Below are 24,807 nucleotides of genomic sequence, written 5' to 3'. Positions count from 1 at the left end.
CTGTGATCTATAGGCAGAGTTGCAGGTCAACACGACACTTATACCATTGTTTCTTTTGTAAAAATATATTTCTCTTTACGGCAATTTGAAATGAAATAATAATACATTTCAGTCGTCTGAATGTTGCTTTAAGTGGATTTGAAAGGAGGATATAAACACAGATCAATGGCACAGTGAGCAAGAGAGGCACAGCAGCCATGTCTCCTGCCGTCTGCATCGATAACAAACAGAGGGAAAGCTAAGAAAAGGGAGGAGAAGGGAGGGAGAGACTTCCACTTCTTCTTCCTACAGAGCTCAACAGCTACCAGACAGCTGCCAGGGATCCTTTATAGTTCAAGAACACTAGAGGACAAAAGTCCTGCCCAGTGTCCAGCTACTAAAGACATATCAATGGAGTCGATGGAGATCAGAATCAGCAAGAAAACCTCTTTTTAAAGTCTCTTTTCCCTGAAGAGGTTTACCCTTCAGTAGAATATACTCAGGTCTATTAGATAATAAGCAATAACTTGCATACAAAAAGAACATTAATTTGTATACTACCAATTTGTTTTGCAGATGATGCTTTGATTGGAAAAGTAATTTCTGTCTGAATTGAGTTCCAAATGTTTAATTGAGGTTTATGTAACAAAAGCACAAACCACGGTTTGGGTAATATTGTTTTTTCATTTAAAAAAATCTGTTTGTTTTTTTTTTCTTATTGGGTGTAATATAAAGATAACAATACTTTATGGTCATTTCTTTTCCCAGAGATGTTACCACTAGGGGTGTGCGATATTACAGCATTTGGTATCCAATACCAAGTAAATACAGGGCCAGTATTGCAGATACTGATACCGATTATGCTACTAAAAAAGCAGCTGATCTACTTTCATGCACCCTGGGGGGGGAATACTGATGTTCCCTTGACAGTTGACACAAAAGGGTTATTATATTCAGCCATATTTACATTTCAGGTCTGAGGTATATATCTTTATATAGGAATATATTTTTCACTTCCAGTAAAATGGTTTATTTAGATGTATTTTAACTGGCTGAATATATTATATGACTGTCTGGATGATCTATATTTAATAAGCCTGCTAAAATTACAACTATGATGACCAATTACACTTTTAAAAATAACATTAATGCTGGAAATCTTACTTTCACTTCTATAGATCAGCTACCTGGATATACTTGACAATACTGAAAGACCTCTCGCACTGACCTCTGTCTGGGGGTCTGGTACTGGTTTGGGGATCCCCCTCCTCCTCCCTTCATTTAGCAGTTTGCAGCTCAGAATTCTTTTGAGTGTGTTTTTATAAATTTGTATAGATTTAAGAGGAGCGGCGTGTTACCACATGCACATAACCACTGTGCTGTAATGGGAGTTGAACGTAGAGAAGAGAACGTGAAAAGTAAGTATTGATCTCATCATGCAAGTATTGGTCAATACTGATACCAACGTTGGTATCAATGCTATCGATATTTTAGGTCAAGAATTAGATTAGGTTTTGATTATGTCAGAAGACCAAAAAGAAAATTAGATTAGGTTTTGATTATGTCAGAAGACCAAAAAGAAACATTTAAAACATAAAATTTTTAATTATTATTATGATTTTCAGGCCCAAAAATTAAATTAAATGTTTATTTTTTGTCCTTAAAATGACTTAACACCTGAATCAGCCTACAAAAACAAACAAAAAGCTTTTTGCTTGTTAAAACCTGCAATTGCAGCCTGACAATACCAATCAGTGTCCTCAGTAATAGCTATACTGCTGATTCTGTCTAACAGGAACTAATCATCACACGCTGATATATAAGTGGTTCCGAACCTGAACAAAAACACAATGAAATCTGGTGGTGGACTGGGAATCAGAGGTAATATATTTCTGCTACACAGAATTGTTTATTTGGAGTTTACTCTAATGTTTGCAATATATTTGTGATTTGCTGACTAATTTTACCTATTTGGATCAAAAAACAATTCAAATAAAACAGGAAATAAAACACTCAATATGAGTGTGAATGGTTGTCTCTATGCGTCAGGCCTGTGATGAACTGGTAGTTGGTCCAGGGTGGGTACAGGCGTGGTGCCTCTTGCCCAATGTTGGCTGGGATCGGCTCCAGCTTCCTGGAAACCTGATAAGGACAGGCGGTTACAGAAAATGGATGGATAGATGGATAAAACTCTTTGGTTCACAACCAGGAGTGAGAAAGGGTCACATGTACGCATATCGGGGTTTTTTAAGGGGTCACACCACAAAGTTGGGAAACTGAAGCTAGTGAATCTAACAAGCTGAAACATTAACGGTGGATGATTTATTCAGATCAGTTTTATTATTATCAATTATCATTAAAAGTAAAAGCCCTGCACTAAAAGTGTCACTTTAAGAGAAAAGTACTCATATGCAGGATGACCCCTATCATTGTAAACTGTTGGACAGTTCAATATAAAAGTGTTATGTTGTGTTATAAACAAATCATATGTCTAGTGTGTAGAAGTATACACAAACATGAATTGATTGGTTTTTCTTTAATCACTGACCAGGACACACAGGACTGTTGTCCCTCACTGTGTCAGTATTTCAGAACGGAAGTAAGCTCTCTTGATATTTGAAGGTCAAACAGGATGCAACCAGCAGGTTTTTTTTTTTAAAGATTTAAAGATGAACAATGCGCACGCATGGGCTGTTTTTTTTTTCAGGTACTGACAAATAATATAAGACCACGGCTGCCCCGCTGTCCTAATAGGCTACTCTGTTGGTGTGAACGCTAAACACCACTAAGCACACACTAATCCGTGGTCGGTCCTTAATCTCCTGCAGACAACACGGTACTCGCTGTGGGCCGTGCCAAAGTGGCTCTTCGCGCGTAATCATCGCTTCAATCTCATTCCGGTATCTGTTTGCGTAAAAAAAAAAAAAAGGGCGCTGTGGTTCGAGCTGACCTGCCCGTTGCCCGCCCCTGCCCCCCTCTCCTTCTCTCCTCCCGGTGGGCTCTGTGATACTTCGTGGTGTTTGTGCCATCTAGGGTTATCCACCGCTCCATTGCAGTCTTTCTAGCGCAGAGACTTCGCACCTAGGGTCGCACCACTCCTATCTTTCCGGCTTTTTTTTTGGATAAACAAATAACTCCTGCAATTATCGAAAGAAAAGAAAAACAACTTTCTTTTGGATGTACTATTTTCGCTATTCTCTTCAACTTTCTGACTTGGATGTGCGATTCGGAGATTCAGAGAGAAGCAAACAATTACCAAGGACATATTGTGTTCTCACTGACAAGTAACTCTACAGCACCGCGGGGAGACGAGGAGAAAAACGCCTTTGCCATGTAGCAACACTCTAAAAAACCAGTCTGGAAATACAGAGAAGAGCACACACACACACGCGGGCGCGCACACACACTTATTAGTAAGCTGGTTATTTTTACTTGAAGGGGAGAAACTACAAATATGCTGTGAAGCTCTTCGTCGCAGTTTGGCTCCCGGCAAAGGCGCAGGTTTCCAGAGCATCTGCCGGTGGGAATTTTTTTTTTTTTCTTGCCAATGAGAGAAGAAGCGATATGCGGCTGAGAAGGCAGTTGCTGTTGCAGTCCGTCTCCTGGAATTAGTGGATGAATGGGAAGGGAGCGGCTGTAGCCTCGAACCAGGGAAAACAGAATATACTGTATAGCCTGCGGTGGCACACAATGGATACGTGTCCCTCTCTGAAGGTAAGAAAAACCGCTAATTGTCTTAATGCACGCAGGAGTTCTGACTAACATGCACTCCTCACGGATTAGATTAGCAGTTAGGACTTTATGATGTTGCTTTCCAATCTGCGTGTGCTGGATCTTTGAGTTACAGTTCACCTTCAGCTGGGCTGCATGTGATTTTTAACGCACCGAATGCGATTTAAATGCAGAATAGTGTTCCCTGTTGTTAAAAGCGAACTGGATGAACGAGTGTGTCACACTCTTGGACAATCACAGGGAGCCACAGAAAAGTAACATGATCGTCGGAAATCTGATCTTTGCATTGGGGGGAAACTGTGCGTCCGATTGTTCTTTTTCATTTTTGTACTGTCACATATGTGCGCAAGGTTGCAGCGTTACACGGAAAAGGTTGGATAGCTGTGCACGACGCATACTAATCCTGGGTGTGTGTATAAACGTGCGCGTTTTGTGGGTCCGCCTAGTGTGTGTGTGTGTGTGTGTGTGTGTGTGTGTGAGAGAGAGAGAGAGAGAGAGAGGAGGGAAAGATTCGCCTACTCTTTCCAAAACCTTCCCTTGTGATAACAGTAGGATCAGACGTGTATTAAACTCCCTTTAAGTTGCAGGGATGGACTGCTGCGTGTGCGTCTTGGAAAATTGCATTGTCTATGTGCGTGCGCCTGTGTGTTGCTGGTTAAGCGATCGATGGCCGTCATGAGGCACCATGGGCAGCAGTGTAACGCCACCAACCACTGTAATCACCACCCTCTTGTGGATTACAAGTGGTACCATGGCACTAAGAAGAAAAAAAAAGTGTGGCTCGGTCAGCACCGCGGACAGCGCAGAGAAGTCTGGAGCTCCAGTCCGTTTGGACTCCCACAACGGGGCATATATTGACATATGAATAGGGTGGTGTTCTCCTTAAAAGAATACAGAGGGTGGAGTTTTTTCCTGATTCCTGTGGTTTAGTGAAGAGGTTCGACAGTGTTTTATTCATGAAAATTATTCTGCCACCATGCTTTACATTTTGTTTTCACAGTCACTGTAATTTATTTCAGTCGTTCTCATGGAAAAAGTCTGTTAATAGACCAGAAAAGAAAGTAAAAAGAAATAGACAAATGACAAATAGAATAAAGAATATAAAAGCAGAACACAACAAGAAACATCACCTCCTACTTATTCCAGTTTAGTTCATCTCTATAGAATCTCTTAAAAACCCTGAAAACACTGAGTGATTGTTTTGGTCACCAGGAGGCAGCAGAAACAAATTGACATTGACATATCATCACCTTTTGATATGACAAACGTGTTAGCAAACAGTTGCTTATGTAGAGATCTAGCATTTATGGAGCAACATTATAATTTTTTGGAGTCGTGTTTTTGTCCACCTAGACTCTCCGTTTGCTCTGTTTTGGTCTCCACCAACTCCTAAGGGAAGTATTTTGGTTCTTTAGCTGCCACCACCTGGTTGCTAACTGTGTCAGTCTGCTGTCTGTTGCTGGGAAGGTAGTATACAGTGGGTTTTTAGAGATTTTAAGCGGAAAACAGCTAAATGAAAGCAGTGAAAGTGAATCAAAGCAGTAAAGCTGTCGGCAGGAGACTCTAAACAATGAGCTGGAATTTGCTAGAAAGCTCCATAAAGTTGAGGGCGGCTGCAGGTTCAGGTGATAACTCTCTGTAGGGTTATTATTATTATTGTAGAGTTATTTGATGCATCATTCTTGTAAAAAAATATTGACTAAATACACAACAATAAATAAAAAAACAAACATCCAGATTCGAATGATAGTGACCAAAGGAGTTGCCATTTGTCATTAGATGTTGTGAAATCCTAATTGGTGCACAGGAATATGTAACATCACATTTCCTAACCAAGATCCACCCACTTCAGACCAGTGAGAAGAGCAGAGACAAAAACCGAAATACAGAAATCTCTTTCTCAAAAAGACTTGACCCAATCACTCCCATAAAGCGGATTAAGAAAATCAGTTTTCAGGGTCTTTAATTCAGTAATTTAATTAAAATGTAGCAATAATTAAGTCAGATTAAAGTCATTCTGCTGATTTTTACAGATGAAGTTTAGCAAACTTGTCGTGAGTTGTACCACTCTGTGAGTTTTCTCCTCTGTGTTTCTCTGGAGGGAGTTTCATAAAGTTGTACATATAACCCTAGTGATGTCATCAGGATTGTGATGATGTCATCAGGGTTATTTATCTGAGACTACAGATTTGTTGGTTGGATTACAAAAAGACATGGGCATGTGCACCACAAATGAAACATGCCTTTGAGTTGCATTATGGGTGTTTTGGGAGCCTCCACAGTATTGAGGCTAAAAGTCTCTGCAAATTTGACTTTATTTTATGGTAAATGGTAAATGGACTATACTTATATAGCACCTTTCTAGTCTTCCGACCACCCAAAGTGCTTTTACACTACATATCTCATTCACCCATTCACACCCATTCACACACTGATGGCATTGGCTGCCATGCAAGGTGCAAACTGCTCATCAGTTTGAGGAGCCAACCATTCATACACATTCACACACCGATGGCACAGCCTTTTGGGAGCAATTTAGGGTTCAGTATCTTGCCTAAGGACACTTTGACATGCAGACTACCGAACCACAGCCGCCCCTACTACTTCACATTCTGTCTTTTGTATTAAAGACTAAATACTAAAATGTTGGTGTGACCCCTTTAAAATATGTTTTCAAACTCCACAGTGATTTTTTAAAAATCTGTCATCATCATAATCACACAAACAGCCTTTACAACATTTCAAACAATGATCTGTTTTGAACTTGAACACAAAAAGTTTTAAATTCAACTAGCAGCGACATCCCAATTAAATAGTTTAAATAGATTAAGCTATTGTTTCCATTTTGGCTTGCTGCTTGTAGATTGTGTCTTATTGTCCTTCTAAACTTGATAATCAGAGAACAAAATGAGCAGGAACTCTTTACGTCATTTTTATTCATTCTGTATTCATTGTTATTCAGGTCTTTAGTCTCCCATTGCTAACAGTCACAACCAAATTGTCAACAGTGCTCATCTGATATGTTGATATCACAGTTAGCTGTTATTGTCTGTCAATGCTTGATGCCAGAATGATGCTGGAGGGTTAATGCCTTCTGTCAAGATGGCTCGGTGAAATTGATAGGCCTGCTTTGACAGATGAGATAACCTGCAATCGCAGGCAAATGCAATTTACTGGTACGGCAGATGGATGCTGAAGAGGCACTCAGAAGTAGGCCAGTTTTACCTTGGGGAAAAGCTCGGCATGCACAGAAGGCTTCCAGAGAATGCTAGAAAGTTGTTGTTTTGCAAGGGAAATGAAGAGAGCGAGGTGGGAGGAGCGGGAATGGGAGGACTGTTATATTAAACATACAGTGAAACAGCAGAAAGGGGTTTCAGTAACCGTTCGCATGGAATAGCCTCCGATGGAAGGCATTTGTAGTTCAAAAATTAAGTGGAAAATAACTTGGGAATTGGCTTTATTATTGGTGTCCCTGCACAACTCTCATTTCCATGTGTGCTGCGTGAAGAAAACGAGAGCTTTGTTCCTTTCCAGAAAACTCTCCCTCATGATTTCTCACCTGCACCAGCAGAACAAGGCGGTGAAAACACAACAATTAAATAAATAAATCCAAAACTGAAGCTAGGAGGAGCCAACATGCAAGCAGTCGGATGCGTTTGATCTCTTGTAAAATAATGCACATGCACTACGGCACTTCATGAGAATGCGCAGCTGCAGGGTATTTCCATGTGCTTCTTCATCTCAAATTGCCACGCATTAGAGGAAGACATTTCCCTAATGAATTTAATCATTGCTCCTGTTGTCTCTGACTTTGGGCTTTTGTTTGCGTTCACGCCCGGTGACTGTAGTACAGCTGCTGTAGTACAGCATATGTGCAGAGTGAAGTTGACACTTGATGCAGCTTTTCAGAGGGATCAGCTGCATGGGTGGAGCCCCAGCATTTGAAGGAACGGACTTCATGTTAAGGAGGGTTTTGTTAGATAATTGAGTTGTCTTATTTTCCAACCCCACCCTTAAAACAATCCTTTAAAATCCCACCTATGTCACAAATATCTTAATGTTTTTCAAGGTGTAACATATATGAAAACTTGAATTTGTTTTTTGACACAAGAAATATGATATAAGACATTTAGTCAATGGAACTGCTTTCTTTGTATGATTGAGCCCACTAATTACAAATAAATTAGTGTTAATATCCTGCGTTTATTGGCAACCGTTGTTTTCATCTTACATTATGAAAATATTATGAAAGCCAACTTTTCTCAAATCAAACTTACGTTATGATTTTAACGTAATGACAGCGAGAGAAGTCTTACTACTAATCCAGGTGTTGCATCCATGTGCTGGTGGGAAATCCTGATATCTGAGAGTTTCTTACACAAAATGTACACATAAACTATACCTTCTGAAACTGAAGCTTTCAACATTATACAGGCTGCTGTTCTTTGCCAACTGCATCCCTAGTTTCCAGTGTGGGACCACTGCGGCGCTTCCCACCAGCTGAACTGGAATGGAGTTACCCCATGAAGCCTTTTAAAAACACTGTTTGCCTTTGTTGTGTCTTCATTACCTCCCAAGAACAAAATATCTATAAACATAGTAGTGGAAGAAGTAAAAAAAACTTATCACCCTGATCACCCTGACCTAAGTTTTACAGGTATAGGCCTGAAATACAACCACACACACAAGGGGCTTATAGACGTGCAAATGTGGATAGATGGTGGAGTGATTGGTGGCTGATGGACAGTACCCAGGAGGTGAAATGGCACCTCTCCAGCTACTAGTTCACCTTCCATACTATGATCTGTGGTGGACATCCCAACCTACAGAACAGGCTGTAGATGCAAGCCCAGAAATTCACACTCTGGAACACAGGGTGGTAAAAAGTTAAAAAACCAACAGTACAATAAACCATTTTATTATAATCACCTTAAAATATTGACAGTGTAATGAGTCATACTGTTTTTTTCCATGTATGTCAGTTCAGCTAATGGAAATCAAGAAGTTCTCAAGTGAGCCCCCATAAGTGAATGATGGAACAAGAGGAAGAACTTTCCCAAAAAAGCGATTTGGGCTGGTGTGAGTTCACCTGCCTTGTGCTGTATCCTCGTGGCCACACTGCTCCGGCTTGTCTGTGATGTCTCAGCAGGAAGCACTTGACTCCAGAATATATCAGAGTGAGCTGCAGTCTCTGAGGGCAGAGCCATTGTGAAGCTTTAGAGAGAACCTCGGGGAGTTTACATAGGCGACAGCGCCCATCCTTTGTGAAACACTAGTCGGAACATTAAGATGTCACTGCTGACTGACCAATATGACCATGGGGACACAGCGGCTACGGATGTGAAACTTCAGAACACTTCAAGTCAGTGGGAAGATGTCTTCTGGTGCAATAATTATGGAACCAGTATGGGCGACAGTGTGTCTGAGGCATGACTCAAGCACTTTAAATACATTAAGAAAAATTATACCACGAGTCAGATTACAGAAGCCAAATTCTTATTTCCTCCCTTTATGTTTCTTTGTTTTGTTTAATTTCCAGATTCAACAGGCCTGTAAGCACTGAGAGCTGACATTCTAATTTTGCCATCACGCAGTTCTCCTCTCTCTCCCACGTGAATTCTCTGATTCTCTGTTGTTGTTGTTGCACTTTTGAATACAGAGGCCCCCGTCATGTAATGGCGGGCTCATTCATCATACTCAGCATATCCAGCCCACTCAAGCTACTGTATTTCAACAAAGCTTTACATTTTAATAAAGCCCCTGGGTCTCAAATTTTGCTGCTCATGGAGTGTTCCGTGCAGCTGATATTTGTATATGTCACAAGTACACGTGATAAAACAAATGTTCAGTGACCAAGACTATTATATTTACAAAGATGGTACACGAAGGGAATGTAGAAACTCACAAATTGTTGTTTTCTGTCACGTAAAAGAATGCAAAAGATGGTAGAGCTTGTCCCACAGTGCATTGCACTCAGTGTGTCCAAATCACACACCCTAGTCGACTGTGACATGGCTTTCCGTCAACAAACTTGTGGTGTAATGTACCCTTGTCTGTTACAGTAATTTACAGCTCACAGGCTCTGTGCTTCACAGCCTCCAATGAGAAAGGTGATACATCATCATGTCAGTGTCAGGAAACGTGGTAACTAGTGGTGATTAGCTTTGATACAGGGCACAGTTTTTGATAATGGTGGTTTTCTCAAAAATGTCCATCAGTCTCTTGACTTTGACTTGTAAAACAACATTGTGTAGCTTTTTTCTATCATAAAATAAATGAATGGTGTCTCTACCATTCCCACTCTTCACCTGCACTATGTAACTTTGTGCTCCAGGTACGATCACCCACGAGAAATACATTAAGTTGACACACTAAGTCACACACCACCAACTATTTCACAGATTTTGGTGAAACTGGATCATATTTTATAGATTTCAATCTGATGTCCTCTGACTGCTGCACATCAACTCTCTGTGATCAGTAATGTAAACTGCTGCCAACTGCTAATGTTCGCTCAGTTCGTTAGCCGAGCTGCCTGGACTGTGAAATCAGAGCACAGAGGGGGTGTTATTGTTAGTGTACCACAAGCTACAATAAGCTGGGCAAGTGGGTAATGTATCACACAGAGGCTAAGCAACCTCTGTACATGGCTGTGGACATAATGTCAGTGTGGAGGGGGCTTGGGTTGGCACACAGCTGCAGCAGAAAGAGAGGCGTGGGGAGGAGAGCAGTAACTGGTGAGTTGACTGACACAGCTGGAACTGGTTATCTAATCACTCTCATCTTTTAACACAGTATCGCGTTGGACATACGAGGCAGACACACAGAAGTCAGAGGTGGACTGAGGTAGATGCGCCCGCCAGTTTGAGTTCAACTTGAGCAGCTCGGAGTACATGAAAGGCATTTATTTGCTGTGTTAAACTGTGTGTTCCTGCAAAGTATCAATAAAATAATTGGTAATTATTATTACAAAGACCGAAGGGGATGTTGATGGAAGAAGTGACCGAGCAAGAAGTCACTAGATGAGAGTAAATCTGGGACTAGCTTTTAGTGGTTGGTGAGAGCTTGGTGAAATAAAAGGCTGAAAGACGAACTGCTATCAGACTAGTAAGAAATATTAGCTGGCTGCTATGTCTTGTGTTATTGCACTTGCTTGATGTTTGGCTGTTAACAAAGTTGTCGCTTACTATTTATTTATTCTTTCATAGTGATATTGTTCTCTGAAACTGGGGGTGCTACGCATTGTTGCTTCAAAGCTTGACAAAACCTCCAACTCAAGGCCCACTTACTGAAGTTTATGCGTGGAAATAAATTTTTTTTCCATTTAAATCGGAGTAAAAGTTAAAGAGTAATTTAATGCCTGGCTGAACCACACCTTTCCAGCACTACAGCCAAGTGAATTTAAACCACTCACCTTGTGAGAAGAAGCTTGAAATAATTTCAATTCTGGCTTCATAGCTTGCTCTGGAATGTTTTAACCTGCATCACATGGATTTCAACTGCTGCCACACCTGTTCAGGCTGGTGTTATTTTAGTTTTGAGTTGAATTATTGTACATGGCCCAGGTTATTTAAGTATTTTGGTCCTCTAGATTACATTAACATTATTTAAACTGTTTAAATTAAGTCAACTAAAAAATATCTCTTTTCAGCTTAATGAAGCCCAGTATGTGTATATGTACGTATATGTATGATTATACCTTGAGTCTGAGATGCAAATCACCAGATGGATGTGTTGAATGTAAGGTTGTCCTTATGTTCAAATCAACACATCTGGATGAAAATGTCTATACTTCCATCTGGATGACACTGAAATGTCTTTATGTGTCTGGTGTGGTGATTAATTTAATTGGGCAGATCTCATATGTGTAACATATGTGTGAGAAACAATTAACATAGATCCATAACTCCACACACTGCAGTAATTCCTTATCCACATTTACAGTATTTGCATTAATGTGACTTCTACAGTGTGCAGTTGGAGTTGGAGGGTAATCTTCATTCTCCAAACATACACTCCCACATAACCACCCCACACTGTGAAAAAACACAGCCATTGCTGAAGTTATCACTGAGAGCATGACAGCAGCTCTGTTAGGCCGGCTCCTCTTACCCGTTGATGTGCGGTGGGCCCCAAGCTTAGCAACAAAAACTCTTTAGAGATCTAAAATGGAGAGCTCCTCATGCCGGTGTGGAGCGATAACATTCAGGCTCTGCTGGGGATGTCGCCTCTGTGAAGAAGCTGTAATTTAGGAGAGGGGGTTGGAAAAGCTTATCTCCCTAAGCCTCTGAGAAAAATAAAGAAATAGTTGGGGGGTAAAAAACACACTTGACAGAAGGAATGAGTCACTGTAGATGGCAAAAAGGAGTAAAAAAAAACAAAAAAAAAACACTTCAGATTCTGTGGCCCCGCTTATTGTTCAAGGAATTCTATGACTAAGACAGTGAAAGTCAACCAAACTGGGTCCAAAAGGTCAATTGCCACTACACACGGGCGATGTTGTTCATTCTGCTACAGGGAATATCTCAGCAGGAAATCAAAAAGGTAGACAAGAAATGAGATATTCGGTTTGTCTTGCTATGACAAAGTTGTTGGGCTCACAGGATGCTGACCCTGACCGTGCCGGAAAAGCATCATTATTCTTTTCCTGTTTTCTTTCTGGTTTGATTTTCTTCAAATCCTCCTGAAATCCCTTTCGAGACATTAACTTAAGCTTAGGGTATACATGTGTGTGGCCTTTTTTTTGACAGGAATTCTCTGGAGATATTAACATATTTTGACACAGAATCGCTAGAACCATCAATAAGTACAATTCACATGGATGCAATTTTAAGTGCTCATTATAATTGGCTCTCAAGATTCCAGTTTCGCAGTCATCCATGCTCTGTTATAAATTGCAGTCATTAGGCAGAAAATGTCCCAATTCTGCTTTAAAGTTGAAGTTCCCTCTCAGCAGCGTCTTTGATAAATTGATAGCAGGTCTTTTAATCTCACTGTGCTCCTTTGGGGTCCTCCCCGATGATTGCTCTGTTGATGGGTTCTTTGCAAAGCGCCGTCCTTGTCTCATAGCAGCGAGCTTACATCTCTTAGTCAGCACCAACCTAAAGTATGCACACAGTGTTCCCTTGGTGATGCTTCTGAACGTCAACCTTTTCTTTTGCTTGTTTGTTAGACAGTCGGTCGAGAGAAGTTGCAAAGGATCAGAGATTGTGAAATGTTTTGCACTGTACAACTCTCTGTTAGCACACATACCAATGAAGTTAGATCTGTTGATTGTGGTTGGAGGTCGAATTTAAAGATACACTTCTGTCTTTGACAAAGTTTACATTGTTGACAGAACTAACATACAACTTTGTTGCATCAGTAGGCTACAACACATTATACTGCAACTTCAACTCTTTTATTTGTTTAATTAGCCATGTTTTTCAAGAAAAACAGATTTGGTTGGGCTCCATGGCAACGTTGATTAGTCAGTGCAACATGTTGGTGATATATTGAGAAGTATTTGATGGACTGCCATGATATTCATGCTCCCCCAGAGGATGGATCATCTCAGTAACTAATACTTTGCTATGGGAAAGACATGTATGGTCTTTAGGGTATGAATTTTAATAACTTTGTTATATGTCATAATGCATAGTAGGTACTTGAGTTTTGGGACTCTTTGGGGCTAATGCACTGGTTGGTCTTCAAAGTTGTAACAAGGATAGATGTGTACACATTGATAAGGTAATCACAAATAAAAGGCAACAAGTCTTTGCTGTGCTGAGTCTTTGGTTTGTGCAATATGTGAATTATTGTTTTGCCGTGGTAAATTATGTTTCATTTAGTATTATTCATGAGCAATTATAATACAGAGATGTGTTGACAAAAGTGGATGATTATGCAGATCCCAGTCAGATATTAGTCTATATTGTTCCTATAGTGTGAATACAGTCATTTAGTTGCTTTTCTTCCTTTTAACTGTAACTAAGATGTTTCGCACTGCATGGCTTGTGTTCCACATGATTACATGAAGTGGTGTAATTGTGCTGTAATTAGTTATAATAAGCTGCTGGCAAGCATATCCTGGGATGCAGGGAAAACTGCCAGAAATAGAAAAAATTAGGTGAGAGCTAAAAATGTAGCTCGGTGTGCCTCTGATGATCATTTTGTGCAACTGCATTCTGACACAAAACAACCAATTTCAGTAACACAGAAAGGAAAAAAAAAACAGCTAAATGAATTCAGTTCCCAGAGCTGAATGCATGATCATGGATGCCCAGTGTATCCCTGTTAATCCCATTTGATGAACCAATGGTCATGATCTGTTTCAGCCAGTGTGCACACTATGCAGTGAATTGTTACTGTGAATTGAGAGTTTTGCTCCCAACAGACGATCTTTGCCAGAAAAACAAACAAACATAGAAACAATATCTTAGTATTGTGTTTTTTTTTTTCTTTTTGCTGGTGAAGTGCATAGATGGGGAAAAAAAGCCAGACAGCTTCAGGCATTGAGCCCATATAATCCCACAGCAGGCGATCTTTTAGATGTCAACAGTAGCAACAAAGCCTCAATTTGTTGCTTGTATGAAGTGGGAAGTGGGAACTCAGTAGAGGCACAATGAGACATCATTCACAAGTCGATGGGACGATGGGAAACATAATGCAAACAAATTGATTTGACAAATACTCACCTTATGAATTTTTAACACTGATGTGCCTAGGCTGTTCTTTAAGTGCAACAGTTTAAGAGTTCTCACCTGTATTTAAACACCACAGAGAGTCAATATCTGCTGTCTGAGATTCATGTTGTAATGTTTATGCAACATCTCTGGTGCTAAGTGCTCATCAGCGTAGTGTTTTATAGCACTTCTTTAAGGTCACTCCTCAGTTAGAGTGAACTGAGAAGTAACCTTAACTTTATTATTTTAGAGCTGCTAATGCTGAGGACCCTGTTTTATTAAAATATTTTCTAAATGGATTGGACCTTTGTCTTTAAGACCTGATTCCATAAAACCTGACACCAAAATCTTTATTTCATTCATTACCAAAGTAGTTCAGTCTAATTTCCCAGGCTAATGCATTGCATTGGCCACACTTGTTGGTTTTCCTAAGAACAAGAAATGTCTTTCCTGTGTATCTACTTGCTACATGCACATGCATGCAAACACATGGAATCAGACAACTGCACAATCAAGGAGAAGGTGAGAGGATGTAAGCCCATGGCAGAACATGTTAAAAAAGCTCCTCACTGATTTGCTATTGCAGTCACAATGGACAGAAAGGATCAAAACTGATGCGTCAAAATTAGAAATATTATCTTTTTTACCTAGTGTCTACATTACTCGAATGCCAACAGTAATTTGGGTGTGTTATGCTAGAAGTGCTGGTAATGTAGTGTGTGTAATGTGGTAAGTAATGTGCTAATGTAGGCTCTTGCTGCTGGCCTCCACATCCCCAAATATTATTTATTTTCATGTCAGCACCAATGACACTGACACAAGCAACATCAACATCACTTGAGTCAATTTATCAGATTTGGAACTTCATACAAGTTTCATGCACCGTAAACAGACATTCATGTTGGAATTCCACCAAATCCTTTTATAACCTGGTTTTGAGTTGCAAGATACTGCAAACATATATATATATATATATATATATATGTTTGCAGTATCTTGCAACTCAAAACCAGGTTATAAAAGGATTTGGTGGAATTCCAACATGAATGTCTGGGTATTGAGTTTGTATGGGATGTAGTATAGGTTTTAAAATTATAACTTATCATTAGTATTATTAGCCCTTTATTCTTCTTATTCTTATTTTCTGTAATTATTTATTAATTATTACCTTAATCTTATTATTATTATTATTTGTCCTGGGTTTTGCCTGTCTTGATGTTGTTGGCGCCACCCCACCTCTATCATCACCTTGTCTGAAACCACAGTACTGAGTCAACTTTCAACCAAATGCAACCACTTAAACCCTTTTTTTGGAAACTATAAATGGAGTTGAGTCGATTGTAATCAAAACAAAAACGGTGTCATTATAGCTCGCACACCCTGTACTGGTCTGCAAGCTGACAGTAATAATGGCTTATGAGTGCTAGGGGTTACCCTCATTAGTCATGTGATCAGTCGATGTAAAATGCAGATGAAAACAACAGGCTATATATAGTTACTGTAAGGGTCCCCTGTCTTGCTCTCTATTTCTCCCCCTGAGTACAAGTATTAAGGTATCACTCAGTTCCTCAGAGCCGTGAAAATTTTGAGCCATTCATTTGGAAGGAGTTTCTTTGTTTCTGATTCCAGTTTCTACTTTTAATATATGTATGTTTATGTATCTCAATTATTTATCAGCCAGTGGAGAAACCGGTAGGGAGCTGCTTGTGCCTAAGCCTGATGATTTGGGGTTGGTAATGGTGGTAATATAGTGGAAAATTATGAGATTCTTATGACTCATGCAAGCTAGTGAATGATTGGTATGGTATGGTCATTCAGCTGGCACACAGCTGAGCAATAAGGTATGTGTATGTATGTGGTTTGTGTGTGTGGAGCATCCATTTGCACTGCTCATTTGGAATAACTGTGCCATCATACTGTCATCATATTGAGCTCTCCTGCATGAAATAGCCCTGTGAACATACCAGTAGATAATCATTGAACAATGCCTTGCCGGACCTGAGCTGAGCTCCGATTTATCTGCATGATTCAGTCATACACTGAAAGGCAAATTATCCCAGAAATTGTTGCTCCATTCTTCTGCTTGAGCAAATTGCTTCTCTTCTCACTAGCAACAATAGCTGTCTCATTGACAGCATACAAGGAAAACAAAAAAATGTGTCACTCAATGTTCTCTCCCATCTTTCATACGGCTTGTTTCAGGGGCACAATTTTTCGCCTGCATGTTCTTTTTCTACATGTCGCTGCATGTGGTGCGGCCCTGTGGCGTCAACTACTCCTTGCAAACAAGGCACCCACTGATTTTAGTCAAGCACCAATCTTAGCTTTTGTAGTCAGCCTTTCATCTACCAGTGATGCTGAAGAGCCCCCATGCATCTCAGTGTGCACAAGTTTCCTCAGACGCAGAAGACACTGATGTGGGAGGAAGCTCAAAAAAAAGGGATACTGGGTGATCAATTAAAGTTCCTCTCCAGTGATGCCGGGAGCATTTCTTTTGCATTTTTTTTAAATAGACATTGAAAGAAAATAAGTGTTTTACTGAGCAAAGAGAAAGTAACATCTTTGTCACCTGAAACAGACACAGCCGTACCTCCTTAACAGCTGTGTACCTGATGAATAGAAGTATTTAGAACTTAAAGTTCCAATGTGTATTTACAAAAATGGATTTTATTAGTTTTTATTAGTGCACAATCACCTGAAAATAGGAGTGATAATAATCTTTAATTTATATAGACATTGCAGGTACTCTTCCATGGAGTCCAGCATGTTTCTAGAGTAGCCCATAACTAGAAATTAAACACTAGATAGGACCTTCTGCATTTCCACGTTACACTAGGTGAAAAGTGTAAGGCGACTGGGATGCCACTAAGCTTCAATTAATTCACTTACCAGTCAGTTTACACAATGGTTAATACTCAGTCTGTAAACAGTAACAGTGTACATTGTCTTTGTGTCTCTGGAGACTTAAACAATTTAAAATCTGACATTTCTTTCAATATACATTAAATATGTTGAAAAATAGTTGCTGAAAACATGTGAAAAGACTTTGAACAAAATATTACTGATGTGGAGTTAGAGGTTAAAACAGGTTTTCACCAGTTTTCAGTCCAGGATTTTGTGGGCAGTCCTAAAGGGTGGCTTGATGACACACTGAGGTCACCCTGAGCACACCCCTGCGTCCCTAGCAGAGAGATAGAGATTAATTCATCTCTCTGTGTTTCAAAGTTAGTCTTGTCATTTTCTGAACTCACCTGACACGTTTCAGTCGCTTCAAAACTGCTGCTTGACTGCTCCCACAAGTGGGCGTGGCTTCAGCACATTCAGCAGACACACCCCCACAGTCCTGGAGCTGAGAATTCATTTTTACACGATTTTGACCTGATTTCATAAACTTTTCGATATTTTTAATGATTTAAATTTGGCTGGCTGGTTAATAACGCTTTCTTCTTTGGTACTTTTGTACTGGCACAACCACAAGTACACGTCTACATCACTGAAGCAAGGGTGACGTGAGAAGTAAAACCACCAGGCGTAATTTAAAACAAGACTTTCAGGTGCTATTAAGTTGCTCTTTAAGAGAAGGTTTTTTGATACGAACCTGTTGTGTGACATTTAGTCTGCATTTACCAGGAAAGGGTGATCAAATAAAATATCCTAATTGGTTGCGGGAAGTGTAAGATCCAGCTTTTGAGGAGATTGACCCAAAAAATGACCTAGATAGACCCTAAACTTTCTTCCACAGGTTTAGTAAATGCAATTAAGAAATGTCTGCCTGTGCAGCTCTCCACACCGGTTTGAAGTGGTTCTGTTGGAAAAAGCTGATATGTCCATGCACCAATAAAAATTTAGCATTTTTTGTGTGCGTCTGTCAGAATCTAATGACAGTTGCTAGCCGGTTGCTTATGTTGCCATCTGTAAAGGGCACTGTCAGATCAAATCACACCCACATGGTCCTGAAGTTTTTGAGTGTTCAACTCTTAATAAAATAATACTTAACGGGGGGTTTGTTTTTTCCATCTTCTTGTAGCGCATCTCCTTTCTTTCTCTCTGTTGGTATTTTCCAGACTGGTTAGCAGATGATTTTGTTCACATTTTCAAACAGAAAACAGCAGCCTACAACATTTTCATGGAATGTTTCAGTGGGGTGATAACGTCATTAGAAGAGCCTTTCTTAGTGTTGTGTTGTGGCTTTCAGAAGCCAGAACAGACCCCATAAGGCCAAACGTTGCTCAAAGCGGCGAGCAGACTCAGACATCATGGATGACAGTGACATGGCTGAAGATTGCTAGCAATAAAACTGTGGCCGTACTTTCATGGCCACGGTGCTGACAGCCCCGGCCGGCTGCCGCAGTTCGCTTCATCCTCTGTGTCTCTCACCCCTGACAAGATTGCAAAGAGAGCTGTTACTGACTAATAAACATCACATAGTGTCAGCTCTGCCGGGGCCAGACCACAAAAACACACAGCAGCTTTTGTGCCCAGGCCTGAATTGATAGCTGTGGTAGTTTGGCTTCTGACAAGGCTGATGTTCAGCTATCTCAATGGCCCCCTTCTTTCACTGACTCTCCCCCAGCGGCTGCTCTGACACCCTATAACGTGCTTAATGCCCCTGGCATTTAGACTGACCTTTTAGATTGGTTTGCAAGTGTTTCATTATGTTTATTCAGTAGCAGAAAATGTTTGTTGCGTAAGAAAAAATATGAAAGTGAATCTAAAGGTTACATTATGAAAAAGTCTACTATATGAACTGCAAATCACACTTTTTCACAAATTTTTACAGCTTTAGAATGGGCAAAAAACATGTTATACATTAGAGAATCACATAAGCCATACTCTATTATCATATTAGCCTTATTACTTTACATGCATTAACTCCGTAGTACCAGCCAACAGATGTTAAAGCAAGTACATTTCCTCTCAATTAGTCTGAGGTGCTTGTGTAACCATCATCTCCAGGGCGATAATTTAAAGATAGGGGAAACAAGCCTGCCGCGTTCTTCTCTATAATGGCTGTGATAAAGGCTGTTGTTAAAAAAAGAAAGTAGTTTTGTCTCACATTCAAGTTTAACGGTGCTAGTGAAACAAAAGCGAAGCCATGGATCTCCCGCTGCATTAATGAGGAGTCAGATTATGATTAGAAGTCAAATGAGTTTTCACAGGGCCAGAATGAGCTCAATTACCTGCATTAATGGAAGTTACTGGTGACAGTGGAAATGCAAAGGAGATGGATTAAACATGGCCTTTGGCAGGTGCGTGGCAAATTATCTCTTTCAAGGGTAGTGCCCAGAGCATGGATCACTTTGTTCTGTTTGGTTGATGATATATGTATTAAGACCTTTATCATTGCTGTCCCATAATGGCATGCAAGTGGTTCCAAGTCTCAACTCTTCTGTCTATGTCAACCTCAGTTGAAAAACCATCAATAGCAAGGCTGTCCTAAATGTTTCCATAGAGCACATTGGCCTAATCAAAGCTATTTTACTATTTTACATTATACATTAAAATAGAGACACAAAGAAGTTTAATTTGGTTTGTGCCCAGTGGTTTCGAGAGAGAGAGACTGACAAAGAGAGAGAGAGAGGAGATCCTGAATCTCTGGCACATTCATACACTTAAGTGCATCTCAAGTTACATAAAGGCAGACATAAGTTCAGCCAGTGTGATTAATTTCAAATAAAAGATTACGAGAATGTTGTAAGCTATCTAACTTGAAAGTAATATTTTCCGGTTTCTTCAATCTGCTGTAACAGTAATCTGAATATCTTTGGGTTGTGAACAGAACAAGACATTGAGGATGTCACCTCGGGCTTTGAGAAACAGTGATCATCAGTGATTCATTTTTCGCCATTTTAACTCAAAAAAAAAAAAAAATGACAGATGACTCAGTAATAAAAAAAGTGCTTTCAATAAAGATAAGCTCAAACTATATATATATATATATTATATATAAATATATATATATATATATATATATATGTTATAGCAAACAAAGAACCAACTGCTTATTCACACATCCAACAGTTATGCAATAACATCAGCATTTATTTGGAGTCGTGTTTGTGGCCTCCCCCAATTCTTAAGGGAAATATATGGCTCTTTAGCAGCTAAATGCTCCACTATGTTCACAGCTAGTCGCTTACTGCGTCTGTCTGCTGTGTGGTGCTGAGCAGGTAGTGAAAAGCTGTTTTAGTGGAAACAGCCCCCTGCAGCAAATTGTCATTTGGTACATTGTTATTATAAAAGCATCAATTACAGTTGCTTTAGTCATAAGTTTCAGTGTAGCTTCCTCAACACTGTGGCCTAACAACAAGAAGAAGAAACTGGCTGTTGTCTGCAGTATTTCTTCATTCCGTAATGGGATGTTTTGCTGTTTTGTGTTTTCTTGTAGGCCATCCAGATATTTGCCTAATGTCAGTTCCAGACAGGTAGTTAGCATTAAACATTAACATTTGTTTTTTGTTGTCAGAATACACCAATAAAATTTGAAGCTCATCATATTATTTGAAATGATCTCAAAACGTTTGAATTGAACCTCTGTGATTCTGAGCTGTGCAGCAGTGCAGTTAAGTACAGAGCTGTCAATAAGGGGGTCTGACATTGTCAGATGTGACTATAGTAGTATACTGCTAATGTAATATTCTAATTCCAATTGTGGCACCCTGAAAAGTCTATAGGAGCACCCCTGGAGCACAGCTTTTACCTTATTTGAAACTTACCTGCCATTCATATTGAAAGAAGTGACACAGCACATTTCTGAGACTTGCTAGACATGAGGAATGAATCCTTGGGAACATTTCGTGGATGTTCATTTAAATTGAAATCCCTACCATTTTCACTAAAACCCATCTGGATTTCACTTTCACTTTATGGGCTTTATGGCAAGAAATGTATTTCTTTGACTGCTTTCTATGGGCCGACAAAATGTATCTGATTGGTTAAATGTCATGTGCAGGAATAGAGAGATTGAAAGAGTGCAAAACCGATTTCATTAGATTCAAAAGCTATAGAGATTCAAAACTGTTAAAATAATAATAAGGAATTAATCTTCACAGGGATACATTCCCTTTGCCCAGAAAATTCAAATGTTTTTTCATACCTTTTAATTGATGGAGGCCGGGCATGCCTGTGCCAGTTTCTATGTCAAGATGGAAACAAGGTGAACTAAAAAGAAAAGTGACAAATCCTGCAATTCCATGTTCGTCCTCAGCTGCTGTTAAGCTGGACAATGACAGTGGGGATAAAAGTAGCAGAAGTAGAGAAAAGTCATAAAATCAGCAGCTGACTCAGTGATACACAACAATAAATCTTTAGTTTGCTAACATTAGCTACTGTTAGCCACCATTAAGTAATAGTAATAATTAAGTAATAATCATATGAGACCAAGTAAAGTTGTAGCACCAAAACCCCTTAAATGTATTGAACTGAATAAGTGTGTGTTTTATTGCTAATGAGCTCAACTTTTTTTATTTGTGAGACGAAGTATGTGTTATTTTTGTCTGACTTTAAATGACAGAAGAGAAGTTATACTAAAATGGATGGAGTTAATTTTAATATTTAGTGTAATGATTGGTCTATGGCTGACAGTATTAGCAACTTTCTATTTCTTTGCATATTTCATCAGCATTCCTTAGCCATGAAAATCTGATTTTACTGCACTGACTCAGCTTTAACTCTCCTTATACTATTACCGTATTTCTGCCACGCCAGCAGCTTGTCTCAGAAATGTTCATGTATCAACAATTTTAATGACTGTCTTCAAATATTTGACAGTGTTTCTAGGTGCATAATGGTACGATAAGAGAACACTATGCTGTGTATTCGTATACACACAGTGGAAACAGGAGCCAGGTTAAAGAACTGCCAGGTCAAAACAAGCCCTGGTGACCCCAACATTTACTCTATGTTGGATACTGATTCCTATTTGTGAGTGTTTCCAGATTTGCAATTTGGATTCCAGACAGACACTGTGCGAAGCTTACATGTTGGCATAGTGTCTATGTTGACTCTCTCTGGATTCTCTTAGACTCCCTCCCACAGTCAAAAGACCATCTTGTGATGAACTGGCAGCCTGACCCTGGGTGGGTACACCCTGGACTGTAAATTAGATTGCACCATCTCAAACTCTGTATGCTTGTACTTTTTGTAGTTATTAAGGGTGGAACAAGTTGTATCCACTGAGAACTATATTTTGTGATATTAGGTGGAGGTTGCTGCTGTCATTTCCAAGTCAAGGGCCTAAAAATGATCAATAATCCTGAGTGTTGTGCAGTTTAAAAAAATAATTTAAAAAATCATTGAGATACACAGGTGTATCTGTCTTGCCTCACTGGTATCTGAACTGAATTGTAGATTAGAAAATGGCAACAGCCACAAAAGTCCAATTGAATATGTCCAATAACAGCTGTGGTAGTAATATATGACAGCATGAAAATCTGTGAAAAGTCAAAGTATCAGTTAACCGCCTTCAAAGTAATCTTCAGCACTTTTGATTAACAGTTAAAGACACACAGACATGCTAACGAGACTTGTTAAATGTCAGTCAGCCTCATCCCACTACAATACTTCTGAAACTGCAACAGTGTGCGAGCGCTGTGCAGAGCAGCATGCTTACTCAGAAGGGAGAACATTGATTTTTTTCCCTTGGATAACAAGGCTTGACCGACTTGGGTGCTTGCCTAAGTTCGATTGCTTCCTCTCCCTGCTGGTTGTCTATACAGATCTCAGACGTATGCATCAAAAATCTAAGTGTCTTCACACGGTTTAGGATGTCTATAGAGAGAGGCGACCTAACAGGACCTCCATGATGCCTTTCAGTGCAAGTTTTCATACAGGTTGATTAATAACAAAGAGTCTGATGTTCAATCAGGGGAGACTGGACAAGACAGTTAAAATATAGGAGAGCTTTAATTGATTAAACGTAGCCGTTTACAACCAAAGTGGACTTTGGAGGTTTTTGACAGTTTCACATTTAGAAAAGCAGTGGCAGTAGCAGCTGGGAATACTTCATTAACACTATTTGAGGAGAGGAATTTCAAAGTTGCGTGTTATCCATTCATACTGCTGAAGCTGGAGGGTCCAGTAATTGATTCATTAGATTATTTACCCTGAAACAAAAATGAAAATGTTTCATTACAACACAAAATTAAATGTTTTTCTTCTTAAAGGGGCACTCTGACCAAATTTAGACATAAAGCTCCAGAATGATGACTTATCATCCTGGAAGAACTGTTGAGTAGGATCCAGGGTTTTGGAGATGTGAGTCATGCAGCTTCTGCTGCTTCTATTTTGATCTTATTTTTTTTTAATCCATCACTGGCCTAATTTTATGGAAGTAAAATACTAATTTGCCTCCATAAGTGTTTTATATAGCCCGTCATACATATACAAGAAATACATATACAATACAAGAAATCCAATCTTCATCATAGCAAAGTGAAGAAATGGGGGTAATTGGGGGTCAAATTGGGTTGATAAGATCATTTTCAAATATCTTGTGTGCAAAGTGTGTGTGTGTGTGTCTTAGGACAGGACTCATCTCGAGCCCAGCAAAGGTTTTGTAAGAAAGATCATTTAAAAATACAAATGCTGAGAAACAGATATTTACAGACAAAAAAAAGTTTCAGTTTATGCAGCTGACAACCTTTTCAGCAGACAGTGCTGTCAGCAGAACTATCAGGAACCTGAAGGCTGATCTGGCTTCAGCTGTGGGAAAAAAATTAGGTTATTACAGCAGCAGAAAGTAATTTAAGAGAGAGGTGAATCAAATATGTTTCCATATCTAGAAAAATAAGTAAATAATAAATGAGATAAAAGCAATTGAAATAATATACAGACATTAAAAGTATAGATTGTATAAAGTGGGCTAAAAATGAATAGGCTATGTTTCTAAGATGACAACCGCATATGATGTCATGAAACTGCAAAATACTGAGTATACAACAAAAAAGCTTATGGAGCCATATTTTCATATGATAACAGCAAATTAGCTGTTAGCCCTGAGAGTTAATGACACAAACTTGTCCAAAAAGTGGGTTCACTGACTGCTGGTGCTTCTTATCAATGACTGTAGCATACTTAGGCTGTGGCTATGACCTTGGAAACTACTAATAATTTATTGAAGCAGACTTCAGGCTGCTGTTGAGATTTCATTATGAAAATCACAAGCAATGCATCTCAAGGCCCCCCAATATTATTTTAGCATTCAGCAGAAAGAAGAACAAAAATCTCATTGAGCAGTTCAATAATAATCAGCATTAAATCATTTGATTTAAACACTTAATATCATTGTATGTCATATAATCACATTCTATATTTTTTGGTGTCAGAACATGAATCCCAAAGCCTGAGTTTAATGTTTGGTGAGTTGGTGGCTTTTTACAGCAGGTTTTTGTTTTGTGTCAGTGTCGGCAAGAAATTCAGTGGATAAAAACAA

General features: G+C 39.4%; 1 protein-coding gene across 2 annotated transcripts in view; it reads left to right on the top strand.

Moving 5' to 3' along the window:
• Nucleotides 1–2,701: 2,701 nt before the first annotated feature.
• Nucleotides 2,702–24,807, top strand: part of LOC104930751 (leucine-rich repeat and fibronectin type-III domain-containing protein 2) — a 120,172-nt gene continuing 98,066 nt past the window's right edge. For both annotated transcript variants that reach the window (XM_019267560.2, XM_019267559.2), the window contains exon 1: nt 2,702–3,693. The gene's annotated coding sequence lies outside the window, so the exon portion shown is untranslated. The remainder of the gene's footprint in view (nt 3,694–24,807) is intronic.

This window comes from Larimichthys crocea, chromosome XXIV (assembly GCF_000972845.2).
Source record: "Larimichthys crocea isolate SSNF chromosome XXIV, L_crocea_2.0, whole genome shotgun sequence".
Taxonomy (NCBI): domain Eukaryota; kingdom Metazoa; phylum Chordata; class Actinopteri; family Sciaenidae; genus Larimichthys; species Larimichthys crocea.
This window is presented reverse-complemented; position numbering and strand designations above follow the sequence as displayed.